We start from the raw sequence: 12,672 nt of genomic DNA, 5'->3' as shown, positions 1-12,672 counted from the left end.
TTAGAAATGGAAAACATCTCAATAAGTATAATGGATCGATTTTCCCTCTTTTTCTCTTCTTTTCTTTTAAAAATGTAGAGTTGTTTAATATATATCTTTGTCCTATAATGTTATTATCATTCTGTTCCTGGACTTCACATGAGGTCTACAGCATAAATGATACTTAGTGTTGGTAAATTAACAAAACAAAAATTAGTTCTTGGAAAAGTAAATAAACTGATAAGACCTGAACTAGACTGAGCAAGGAAAAAGACACTAGGAATCACAGAATATCAAAAGTGAAGAGAGGGTTATCACTACAAAATCAGACATTAATAAGATAATGGCCACATTGTCCAAACAGCTTATGTGAAATGGACATATTCTTTTTGAAAAATATAACAAGAAAACTGACACAAGATGAAAAATAAAATCTGAATATCCCAATACTTTATAAATAAATTAAATTTGCTATCCAAAAGTTTCCACCAAGCAAAGGTTTTTAGTGGTGAATTCCACCAAACACTCAAGGTAGGTATCCTTAATACTAAACAAAAGCTTTCAGAAAACAGAGGAAGAAGGGATACTTCTCAAATCTGGCAAGTGCATTAACAAAATGAATAAAATCACTCATGGACATAGATGCAAAAAATAGTAACAAGCTACTAGCACTGGAATTATAATGTGTGTGTGTGTGTGTGTGTGTGTGTGTGTGTGTGTGTGTGTGTTGGATAATAGAGCATGACTATTTTTAAAATAGACTTTATCCAGGTACACAAGATTGTTTTAACACTCAAAAATGAATCCATGTAATAGCATAACATTGGATGATTTTGGTCAGTCTACATTCACCACAGGATTATCTCCAGAGTTACTGATTCTCAGCCATTGCTATGGGACCTGTAATTAAACATCAATACTATTCTTTAAAAATATGAATATGAGATGTTTCACAGCGGACTTTATCAGCTTGCCTATTTTTCTCATTAATAATTAGATTTATAAATTTCACTGGCTTTTAGTGGAACTTAGCTGGATTGGGGGAAGATGTAGGAACTCAAAGAATAAAGCTGGTCACACAGGGAGTTCCCAATGTGTCTCAGCAGGTTATGAATCTGACTGCTATGCATGACGATGCGGGTTTGATCCCTGGCCTCGCTCAGTGGGTTAAAGCATCCCAAGATGCCACTAGTTGCAGTGTAGGTCACATAGTTAGAATACATCTGTGTGATCAGAAGAAGCCTTGAGGACTTTCTGTTATTAAAATACTTCATGTGGGGAGTTCCTGTAGTGGCTCAGTGGTTAACGAATCCGACTAGGAACCATGAGGTTGTGGGTTCGATCCCTGGCCTTGCTCAGTGGGTTAAGGATTCGGCGTTGCCATGAGCTATGGTGTAGGTTGCAGACTTGACTTGGATCCTGAGTTGCTGTGGCTCTGGAGTAGGCCAGCAGCTGTAGCTCCAATTTGACCCCTTGCCTGGGAACCTCCATATGCCGCGGGAGCAGCCCTAGAAAAGGCAAAAAGACAAAAAAATAAATAAAATAAAATAAAATAAAATACTTCACATGCATGCCAGTATTGATATAAGAGCTGGAGGCAATTCAGCAGTGGGAGAGCAACGAGCCTGTGCCTGAGGACCTCCATCAACATATCCTTTCCTTTGTCTGCTGTTGTACCTTATCCTTTATCTGTAATAAAGCTGGTCCAGGAGTATAAAGTGTTTGTCATCAATTAGTGTCATAATTCAACATATTTACAGAATACAAGAGAAAAATATGATAATTTCAATTGATATATAAAAAGATTTTGACAGATCTCAACACAAATTAATAATGAAAATGTTCATAAGTTCTAGTTAGAGAGGCTATTTCTCAATGTGATAAAGATCATCTACAAACAACTTAGAGTAATATCATCTTTAAAGGTAAAATGATTAATGCATTAACTTAATGGTAAGAGTAAAATAAGCTGCACACACCATTTTTATTATGCATTATACTAGAGGTCCTAGCTTTTGAAATAAGGCAAAAACAAGAAATCGAAGACATAAGGAGTAGCAGAAGATCCTAAAGATGACATGATGTTTATATAAGAAATCTACAAAACAACTACTGGAGCTAAAAAAGTGAATTCAGAAAGGTCCCAGATTCAAGGTAAATATACAAAATCAAATGTATTTTTGGGAATTCCCATCATGGCTCGGTGGTTAACAAATCTGACTAGGAACCATGAGGTTATGGATTCAATCCCTGGCCTCACTCAGTAGGTTAAGTATCCGGCGTTGCCATGAGCTATGGTGTAGGTCACAGACATGACTTGGATCCCGCGTTGCTGCGACTCTGGCGAAGGCCGGCAGCTGTAGCTCTGATTAGACCCCTAGCCTGGGAACATCCATATACCATGGGTGCAGCCCTAGAAAATACAAAAAAAAAAATGTATTTTTGTATACCAGTATGAAACAATTTAAACTATCGGAAACATAAAACATTTTAAAATTAAAAAGGTGTGTAAGTCATTTACAATGAAAACTATAAATTATTGCTGAGGGATATTAAAGATGACCTAAATGGGAGTTCCCATTGTGGCTCAGAGGGTTAAGAACCTTGCTCAGTGGATTAAGAATCTGGCATTGCCACAAGCTGCAGCTCCAATTCAATTCAACCCTTAGCCTGGAAAATTCCATATGCTGAGGGTAAAGCTGCAAAAAGAAAAAGAAAAAAAGAAAAAGATTACCTAAATGAATATATATTCCAGAACTTATTATTCTCTTGAATTAAAAATCTTAATGTTTTTCCTCAAATTGATCTAAATGTTCAATCTAATGCAAACTCTACAATCCTTTTTTCTAAGGAAAAAAATGAGTTCAGATTTGGAGAACCTGGTACTAAAATGTGTATGGAAATTCAAACCACATAGAAGAGCTTTATTTTAAAAAGGAGAATTAAGACATAAAATTTATATTACCTGATTTGAAGATTGTGTGGCATTGGCCAGAGAACAGAAATTCGGATAAATAGAGCAGAATAGAGTCTAGAAAGACACACATATATGACCAATTAATTCTTGACAACGGTGAATGTGAATTCTATACTACAAATCATAATGTATTGACTGGATATTTATATGGGGCAAAAATGACCCTTACATCACACAGTATACAGCATTTACTAGAAACAACGCATAGATATAATGTCAATGGTGAAAATATAAAAAGGAGGCAGGACGTTTGCAACTTTTGGCAAAGATGTCTTAGCTTGGACAAAACACACAAACCATTGAAAATTATCACTATAACTACATTGAAATAAAATGTTTGCACTCATTTAAGAAAATAAAAAGCAAAGCAAAGGATGAAAAGTAAAAATGTTTAATACATATATCTGATGAAGAAGGTCTACCCAGAATATATGAACTCATATAATTCAAACATGTAAAAATAAGTAATTGTTTAAAAGGCAAAAATCTGAACAGACTCTTCACAAAAGAAGATATATCACCAAAAATTACTAGTGCATATACATTGTAACAGTCAAAATTTAAAGACAACCAATTCTAAGTATTCGTGAAGATGTGGAACAATGGAACTCTGGTAGAATGTAAAATGGTACAGTTACTTTGGAAAACTCTTTGCAGTTTCTTTAAAAGTTCAACCTCCACCTACTTCTAAGTATTTATATAACAAAATACTTATGCCTCCAAGTATTCACCTAAGAAAAATGGAAATATATGTCCATACAAACACTTGTGTAAGAATGTCCATTATGGTTTTATTTGAAGAGCCAAGCCTGGAAGCCACCCAAATGTCTATCAAAAAGTAAATGGACGGAGTTCCTATTGTGGCTCAGTGGTAATGAAACCAACTAAGATCCCTGAAGACACAGGTTCAATCCCTAGCCTCGCTCAGTGGGTTATGGATCCAGCATTGCCATGAGCTATGGTGTAGGTCACAGACATGGCTCAGATCCTGCGTTGCTATGGCTGTTGTGTAGGCTAACAGTTGCAGCTCTGATTTGACCCTCACCCCCAGCCAGGAATTTCCATATGCCATGTGTGCAGCCCTAAAAAGCTAAAAAAAAAGTGAATGCATAAATAAAATGTAGTTTTGGGTAATATGAAATTGTACTTAATGAAAAAGAATGAACCTCTGAAACATATGCATCTTAAAATAATTATGCTGAGTAAAAAAGTGAAATATAAAAGAGTAAATGGAGCATGTTTCCACTTACATTAAATTAAAAAAATAAAAATTAATCTACATAGGCATAAAAGCAGATCATTAGTTTCCTGAGGGGTAGAAGGAACAGACTACAAAGAGGTAGTAGAAAATTTGCTAGTGTTAGAAATTATTGGCATCATGATTGTAGCAGCGGTTTCAGTACTGGAAATGTTTGTCAAAATGTGTTGAATTGTCAGTTTAAATGGATGAAGTTTATTGCATATAAATTATATCTTAAAAACTGATTAAAAATATTCTTATGCAGCATTAAGGAGGATCATGTCTTACAAGATATGAAAATGTTATGTTATCTGTAAAGAAAACAGTGTTTTGGTACATGCATAAATTAACATATGAATAAAACAATAATGAAATGCAGAAATAGTGCAAATAGAAATTTGGCATATATAAAAATGACATCTCAAAAATCAGTGATAAAACTTTTTAATAAATGATGTTAGGATCATGGAGCACCATATGGAATATGATAAAACTTGATCTTTTTTCACACTTTACAATATGATACACTCCAAATGGATTACAGATTTTTAAAAGAAGTGGATAAATTCTTCTATAACCTCAAAAGGAGAAAACATTTTCTAACTATGATTCAAAATGAGTAAATAAGGGAAATGATTGTAAATTTGACCTTAAGAAAGAAAACTTACAATTAAAAAAAAAAAACCTCCAAAAGTAAAGGAGAAGGAAAAATATCAAATTGGGGAAATCTTTGCAATTTATATCATTGATGAAAGATTTATACCCTTAGTACATAGAGACCTGTTGAAATAGATACAAAAAAATACCAAGAACTTATTGAAATATGGGCAAGAGATATGAACTGCCAGTTCACTAAATAGAAAACCAAGTCACTGTTAGATATATAAAAAATACCAAACTCACTTATAAAAGGAGGAATATAAATTTAAACTACGGGGGAAATAAAACTCTGCACCTATCAGAGTGGTAAATCCTAAAGTTTGGCAACCTGCTTTGCAGAAGAGGCTGTAAAAAACAGGCACTTTTGTGATTGCTGATGAAACATTCAATTTTTAAAAACTGAGTTTTAATTTTGTATAAATTAATATGGTCATTTTGGAAGACAGTTTGGTAATTTCTTAACAAAGCTAAATATAGGCTTACCATAAAAAACCAGCAATCATGTTCCCAGGTATTTTCACAAATGAGTTGAAAATTCATGTCTATTCAAAAAAACCTGCCCATGAACATGTATGGAAACTTATTCATAATCGCCAAAACTTGGAAGTAACCAAGATATCCTTTGGTAGGTAAATGAATAAAAAAACTGATACATCCATACGATAGATCAGTATTCAGTGATAAAAAGAAATGAGCTATCAAGCCAGGAAAAGACATGAAGTAACCTTAAATGCAATATTGCTAAGCGAAAGAAGCTGATCTGAAAAGTCTGCACACTGTGAATCCCAGCTATATGGCATTCCAAAAAAGCATTAATAAGGTCAGTGGTTGCCAGTAATGTGGCATAGGAAGGAATGGATGAACGAATGGAGCACAGGGGATTTCTAGTGCATTAAGACTATTCTGTATTTTATGTGATAGTAGATGCATGTCATTAAATATTTGTTTAAGCCCTTAGAACCGTAGAACCCAATGAGTGAACACTAACGAAAACTACAGACTTTAGCTAATAACAATGTACCAAGTATTTCATCAAATATAACCAATGTACCATACTAATATAAGTTATTTATTTAGTTTCACCTTTTTAGGGCTGCCCTGAGGCATACAGAAGTTACCAGGCTAGGGGTCAAATCGGAACTGCAGCTGCCAGCCTACACCATAGCTGTGCAAAATCTAAGCAGTGTCTGTGACCTACACCACAGCTCACAGCAATGCCAGATATTTAACCAACTGATTGAGGCCAGGGTTCAAACCTGAATCCTCATGGATACTAACAGAGTTTGTTATTCTAAGCCACAATGGGAACTCCCATAAGTTATTTATTATAGGGGAAAGTAAGGGGGGGGGGGCTCCATGAGAACTCTATTTTCTGTACAATTTGTGTATAAATGTAAAGAATACCTTAAAATATTTTTAAGTAAATTAGGATAAACAATAACAAATGGTTTGGAATAAAACAAGGATAAATTGGGGAATGGAAGATGGAACATTTCTGAGGGTAAGAAGGTAGGAAGGTCTTGCGCAGTGTGAGAATGGTCAGGGTCAACCTCACAGAGAAAGCCAGACCTGAGTGATGTTTGCAGAAGATGAGAAGGTGCAATTGTGTGTGTGTGTGTGTGTGTGTGTGTGTGTGTGTGTGTGTGTGTGTGTGTGTGTGTGTGTGTCTTTTTGCCATTTCTAGGGCCTCTCCCGTGGCATATGGAGGTTCCCAGGCTAGGGGTCTAATAGGAGCTGTAGCCACCAGCCTACACCAGAGCCACAGCAATGCAGGATCCAAGCCGCGTCTGTAACCTACACCACAGCTCACGGCAACGCTGGATCCTTAACCCACTGAGCAAGGCCAGGGATCAAACCCGCAACCTCATGGTTCCTAGTCGGATTCGTTAACCACTGTGCCACAGCGGGAACTCGAGAAGGTGCAATTTGAAGGCAAGCATGTGATGGGGAAAGGCAATAGCAGAAGGCAAGGATCCAGGGCCAGGGCATAGCAAAGAGCAATGAGGCCAGGTCACTGGAGCAGCCCATTCTGTGGACAAAAGACCTGAAACCAGGAAGAATGAAGCGACTTGCCTGAGATCACACGCAGGACTTTCAGACTGGTCAGATAAATACATGAGCAGTCTCCTGTTGAGCAGTATGACCCAGGAGAAAGGTCCTCAGTGTCCCAGTGTCATGGGGACAGGGAAGACACCTGGCAGCAGGAGGCACATAGCTGCATGTGGTCCCAGACAAGCTTCCCTCACACCAGCGTAAATGCCCTCTTCCTTCCACCTGCAAACCATGTGGTTTCACTTTACTTCTTACCAAACTCAAGACCATAACCCCAACTCTCTGTTACTGAACTAAACTAATGGAGATACATTATTTTTAACCAGAAACTACTTATTAAGAAAGAATAGGGGGTAGAAATTTTAGCTGTTGGCTGAACCCCAGCTGAGAAAATAACTGATTTCATTGGCAACACGGCTGAAGTCACAGGCAAGTATACAACAAGACAGAGTTAGGAGGACAAATGCTGTCTTTTCAATCTTTTACTTAAAAGTCCCTGAGTATTTGGGGGATTTTGTGTTTGTTTTCTTTTAAGGGCCACACCTGAAGAATATGGACATTCCCAGGCTAGGGGTCAAGTTGGAGCTGCAGCTGCTGGCCTATGCCACAGCTGCAGCAATCCCAGATTCAATCCACATCTATGACCTATGCCAATGCCAGATCCTTAACCCACTGAGCGAGGCCAAGGATCAAACCTGCATACTCATGGATACTATTTGGGTTATTAACCCCATGAGCCACAACAGGAACTCCTCTCCTGAGTATTTTGGCAAGTGTTAAAGGCCCTTCCCTAGCTAATAGCAGGGCAGGTCGACACCAGAAGGCAGCTGGATGTGTGCCAAACTCTTGCCAAAGATCTTGGGTGTAAACGAAACACCAGAATAAGTCTGCCTGCTTAAAACTGGCATCAACCCAATTTCTGTTTATATCCACCTCCACTATTCTAGCAAAATAACATAGGAGAGTTACTTCACCTCTTTTTCCACGGTGGAAAATAATTATTATTTCCTAATAGGGCTTGGGGGAAGATTAAGCAAGTTGGTGTATGTGACATAAATAACATAGTGCCTGGAACGGAGGATGTGCTCATTAAATGCCTAAAAATGAGGAGTTCCCTAGTGGCTTTGTGGTTAAAGGATCCAGCATTGTCCCTGCTGTGGCTCAAATCACTGCTACGGTGTGTGTTCCTTCCCTGGCCCAAGAATTTCTGTATGCTGCAGGGGCAGACAAAAAAAAAATAGTTAGCTTAAAAATGAACAATAATCTAGGCATATGCTTCTCTTTACTGTCACCAAGGAAGTAATAATGAAAGAGGCAGAAACGCTTCCACAGAGCCAAGTGCAGCTTCATAGGGCTTTCTAAAAAGAGATCCCCACATTATTGTCCTTGTAACTCTAGTGTCCCATGAAACGTTAATAATCTCTGGTACGTAATAGGAACTCAAGGCACTAAATCTGCCTCTTTCTCCCCTTCCTTTTCATTATCCTCTTCCTTTCTCATGATCTTTACCTTAGATTTCAGTACCACATTCCAAGGAAAATGGAAACTCTAATTTCTCCCTTTCTTGCACCCCTAACATTTTACCAAGCACCAACTACTGTCTAGTCTGCCTTTTGCAGTGTTGCTCATGTCCACACCATCACAGCCATCCCCATGGCCTGCATCATTTCTCATCCCTGTGGCCGGTCTCTTTACCTTCCAGCCATATGTCCTAATTCTGCGAGTCATCCTCCTGAAACTCAGGCCAAGCCACATCACTCCATTTTATATCTTCAGTACTAAAGCATTCAAATGCTCAAAATATAAAAAAGCTTAATTTTTTTGTTTTTTATTGATTTTTTTCCTCAAATACATTTAACCATTACATTCTAGAGATTATTAGAGCCCTGTTTTATTGTTCTCCCATTTCCAAAAGGAAGATATTTCTCATCTTCACTTTCCCCGAGGAGAAAACTGAGCCTCACTGATATTCACAACAAGCCTGTGTCCTTGCAGCTGGTGAAGAGCAGGGCTGCCTGTCCCCACCATGCCCTTCCCTCTATGACACCTCTCTGCTCATGGATTTGCTCGTAATATGGTAGTTTGTCTCAGAACTACCAGAAAAAATGACAAAAAAGCCTCGCATGTTTACTTTAACTTCAGAGAGTCACCCTGAAATGTTTCTCTGATTATTGTCAAATGCTTTTTGAATGTGGTTCCCTTCTTGGAGACCAGCTCTCCTCAGGAGCAGGAATTATCCCCCTGAACTGGTGTGGGCACAGAAAATGTGCAACACATCTATCTGGATCCCTGCAGACATCCTTTCCAAAGAATACTTCATGTAGTTACATAGGACTCATAAATAGCCAATCAAATAAATAGCCAGTTCAGATCTCCATTCTTTGATGATTAAATTTGTAGAATTACAACATATTTGAGGATATGTTAGAGATAACACGTATTTTGTTGGACAAAGGATGAATTGAGAGTCTCTGGTCCAGATGGTCTGCTCTGCTGGAACCCACCTAATGACCCTCAAGGACAAAGTATGGACACATCCCATCTCCTGTGGGAGGTAATTCTGAGGATCAGTTAATTCAAACGATACTAGCAAAGATACATCTGTGTAGCACATGGATACCATATACCAATTTGACCCTTTGCTTTTCCATTGTATCCCCACATCCTATGATATTGGGGAGGAGATTCATGTTCAAGATCCACATCCACTCTCCAAAGTAATGTCCTTGAGTGGTTTTGCTTCATAAGGCCTGAGTACCACTTTCCTTTGAAATCAGAATAAGGATGGCTACTAGCATTTAACCAACATGAGTTACCTCTCACCAGAACTGGAAAAATGCACAAACTTACATTACAATGGTGGAAGGGAATAGGAATGCCATTTACTCAAGATTCCAAATAATATGCACAGTTTCACCAGGAGTAAGACTGATAGGGCCTGAATCTCTCCACCCCTCACTCCTAGGGGTCTTGCCACACCTGCCGCTACCTTTCTTCCTGCAACCACCATTAGAGAAAAAAAAAAGTGATTAAAGCATAATGTCAAAATACATTTGGCTATGTCATAACCTCCGTGTAATAGGACACAATGTAAATTTAAATTACACAGTGTGCTTTAGTTGAGAAGACCAGAAGCGTTGGGGGCACCCCTGAGTAATTAGCAGCTAATGCAATACAGGCAGCACACAGTAACTCTACCCTACTCAGCATTTATACTCACTCGGAGGGCAGCCCCTTTATGTAAATATAAAAAAAGATAATTACTACAGAAAAAAAAAGCAGCAGGACTTGTTTATTGCAATGATGAGGAAGAGTGGGGTTTTAAATACACAAAACAGCCGGGCAGCGTTAGGCTACTTCAAAGAAGAACAATGTGAACCCGAGGCTCAGCCATTCCAAAATCCTTCCTTGCCCAGAATGCACCATAAATGAATACACGCAGCGACGAAGTTGCTGGAGCATATTTACAGAAGCTTTCCCTTATTTCTTCCTTAAACATAAACAAAAGTCACAGCACTGATTGGCTTCATCAACAGCATATGGAATAAATTATGCTTAATGACAGGCTTTAAGCTGTTTTGCCACCACTGGGCGTGGATGCTGCGCTTAACAGGAGTCATGTTTGCCAGCCCAGCAACCGGCTCCCCAATCCCTGTAATCGCGTAGATGAATGGGAGAGTGGACAGAGCAGCGAGACTGGCTAATTGAAAAGGGGGAGCACTTTACAAACACCATTACATGAAATGTGAGAAGTGTAACGTGGCAGAAAACAGGCAGCACCTGGTGTCAGCAGCTAATTGTGTTGTTTGGTGGCATGTGAGCCCAGGGCGCTCCTGTGAACCGGAGCCGCTCCCTTGCCTTGCAGGCGCCACATCTCTGACTCAGGCTTGGATTACAGGATGGACCAGTTGGGTGGCAGCATCCCCCAGGAGTCACGTTTCATTTAAACGAATGCATGTACAGATGACGTGTATTTACCTTACCCTCACAGGGCAGGGACAAGAGTCATTTTTTGTCACACAGAGATGTCTGGTTAGAAGAGGGAAAGTGAATTCAAGGAGTGCATTAGATTTTAGAATGTTTGAAAACAAATAAAATAAAGGAGAGAGGGATGGATGGAGGGAGTAAAGGAAAAAGGACCAAACAAACAAAAAAGAAAATGAGAGGGAAAAAAAATCAATCACAGAATGAATTCTGTATATAGGAAGATATTTTGTTTCAATTAAAGCTAGTTTTCCCAAAGACATGGTAATATCCATAAATGTCCCTCCTCCATCATTATTATTTTTACACATAAGAATCATAAATAAAGGTAAACTTCCTCAGCAGAAGTTAATTATATTTTCAGGGAATATTGGCCCTTGGTTACCCTAATATTTCTTTTATTTTAAAGTCTAATATAATACACGCAGGTCCCTGTTTATTCAGAATTCCTTATTGGAACATAAGCATTTAGTCAAAACTTTATATTTACAAAGAAAATGATCAATTTTAGAAGTAAAATGAATGAGGAGGTCCTGTCATGGCTCAGTGGTTAACAAATCTGACTAGGAACCATGAGGTTGCGGGTTCCATCCCTGGCCTTGCTCAGTGGGTTAAGGATCCGGCGTTGCCTTCAGCTGTGGTGTAGGTCGCAGACGCGGCTCGGATCTGGTGTTGCTGTGGCTCTGGCGTAGGCCAGCGGCTACAGCTCTCATTGGACCCCTAGCCTGGGAACCTCCATATGCCGTGGGAGCGGCCCAAGAAATAGCAAAAAGACAAAAAAAAAAAAAAAAAAAGTAAAATGAATGAAATGAGATATTTCATGTAGTCTTTAATTAGTAACAGCTCATGATTGGTGACAGGCATACTATAATTAATTAATAAAAGTCAAAGTATTTTTTTAAAAAATCAAATTTCAGATAAAGAATAACTTAAGAAATACAATTTGGCTAATCTTAACTTTCTAATAACTAGTATTCTGCAAATATTTTTGAAGAGCCCCAAAATTCTGGAGAGTTTATATTTAGATTTGAGTCTATGATATATGGTTAAATCTAAAGAGTTTCATTGGCTTATAAGCCATGTGTTTGAAAGATTAGTTTGGGAGTGAGAAAGTTCAAGTCAGAAGTCCCATTGGCAATATTTGCAAGCTGTGTGACTTTAATCATGTAGCTTAACCTCTCTGAGATTCAGTGCCTTAATCTGTAAATTATGAACAAAAATGCCCATTTTATAAGGTAGAATGAGGGCCAGAGAAAAGATGTATAAAGGGCTGAACACAAGTGCCTTTTGCACAATCAACATTCAGTTCTTTGCTTCTTAAATTAGAGGTAGAATTGGTATTTAGGACAAAACTGGTATATATCCTCTGTTTGTTTTTTTTTTTTAAAGACCTTTTTAAAATAACCCCAAAAGTACCCAATGCATTAATATATTCTTCTAAGCTTTAAGTAGCAAATATAAATGACCAACAATAACTCTTTGCCTCAAGATAATGTAAATTCCGTAAGCAGATATGAGACTTACCCCAAAGTGGATCTATATCGAGTGCTTATCCCCGGGGATATATCGTATACGTAACTGGACGCGTCTGTTACTGTTGTAATTGGGAACTGGGAAAGCCATCCTTGTGGAGAGAGAGCGCCAGGCTTTCTGCAATGTCAATGAGGTAGGATCAGGATGACATTTCCAGCATAATACTAGCCAATTAGATGTTGGAAATATGTATGCACTGCTTCGAACCACCTGTCATGTGCCTGGGTTCCTAATGGGGCACAGGAGG

General features: G+C 38.3%; 1 long non-coding RNA gene across 2 annotated transcripts in view; it reads right to left on the bottom strand.

Moving 5' to 3' along the window:
• The window catches only part of LOC106504490 (uncharacterized), a 754,869-nt gene that overhangs the window by 93,018 nt on the left and 649,179 nt on the right, over positions 1-12,672 (bottom strand). Inside the window, exon 10 of one of the 2 annotated variants that reach the window (XR_014810930.1) lies at positions 12,417-12,542. This is a non-coding gene — a long non-coding RNA (uncharacterized LOC106504490). Of the gene's footprint in view, positions 1-8,724; positions 12,543-12,672 lie in introns of those variants that run through there. The other variant, XR_014810927.1, reaches the window with a different exon arrangement.

Source organism: Sus scrofa, chromosome 7 (assembly GCF_054392235.1).
Source record: "Sus scrofa isolate SSC_HxYL_T2T_F1_AM1 chromosome 7, Sscrofa_HxYL_maternal_Yorkshire_Landrace_v2.0, whole genome shotgun sequence".
Classification (NCBI taxonomy): domain Eukaryota; kingdom Metazoa; phylum Chordata; class Mammalia; order Artiodactyla; family Suidae; genus Sus; species Sus scrofa.
This window is presented reverse-complemented; position numbering and strand designations above follow the sequence as displayed.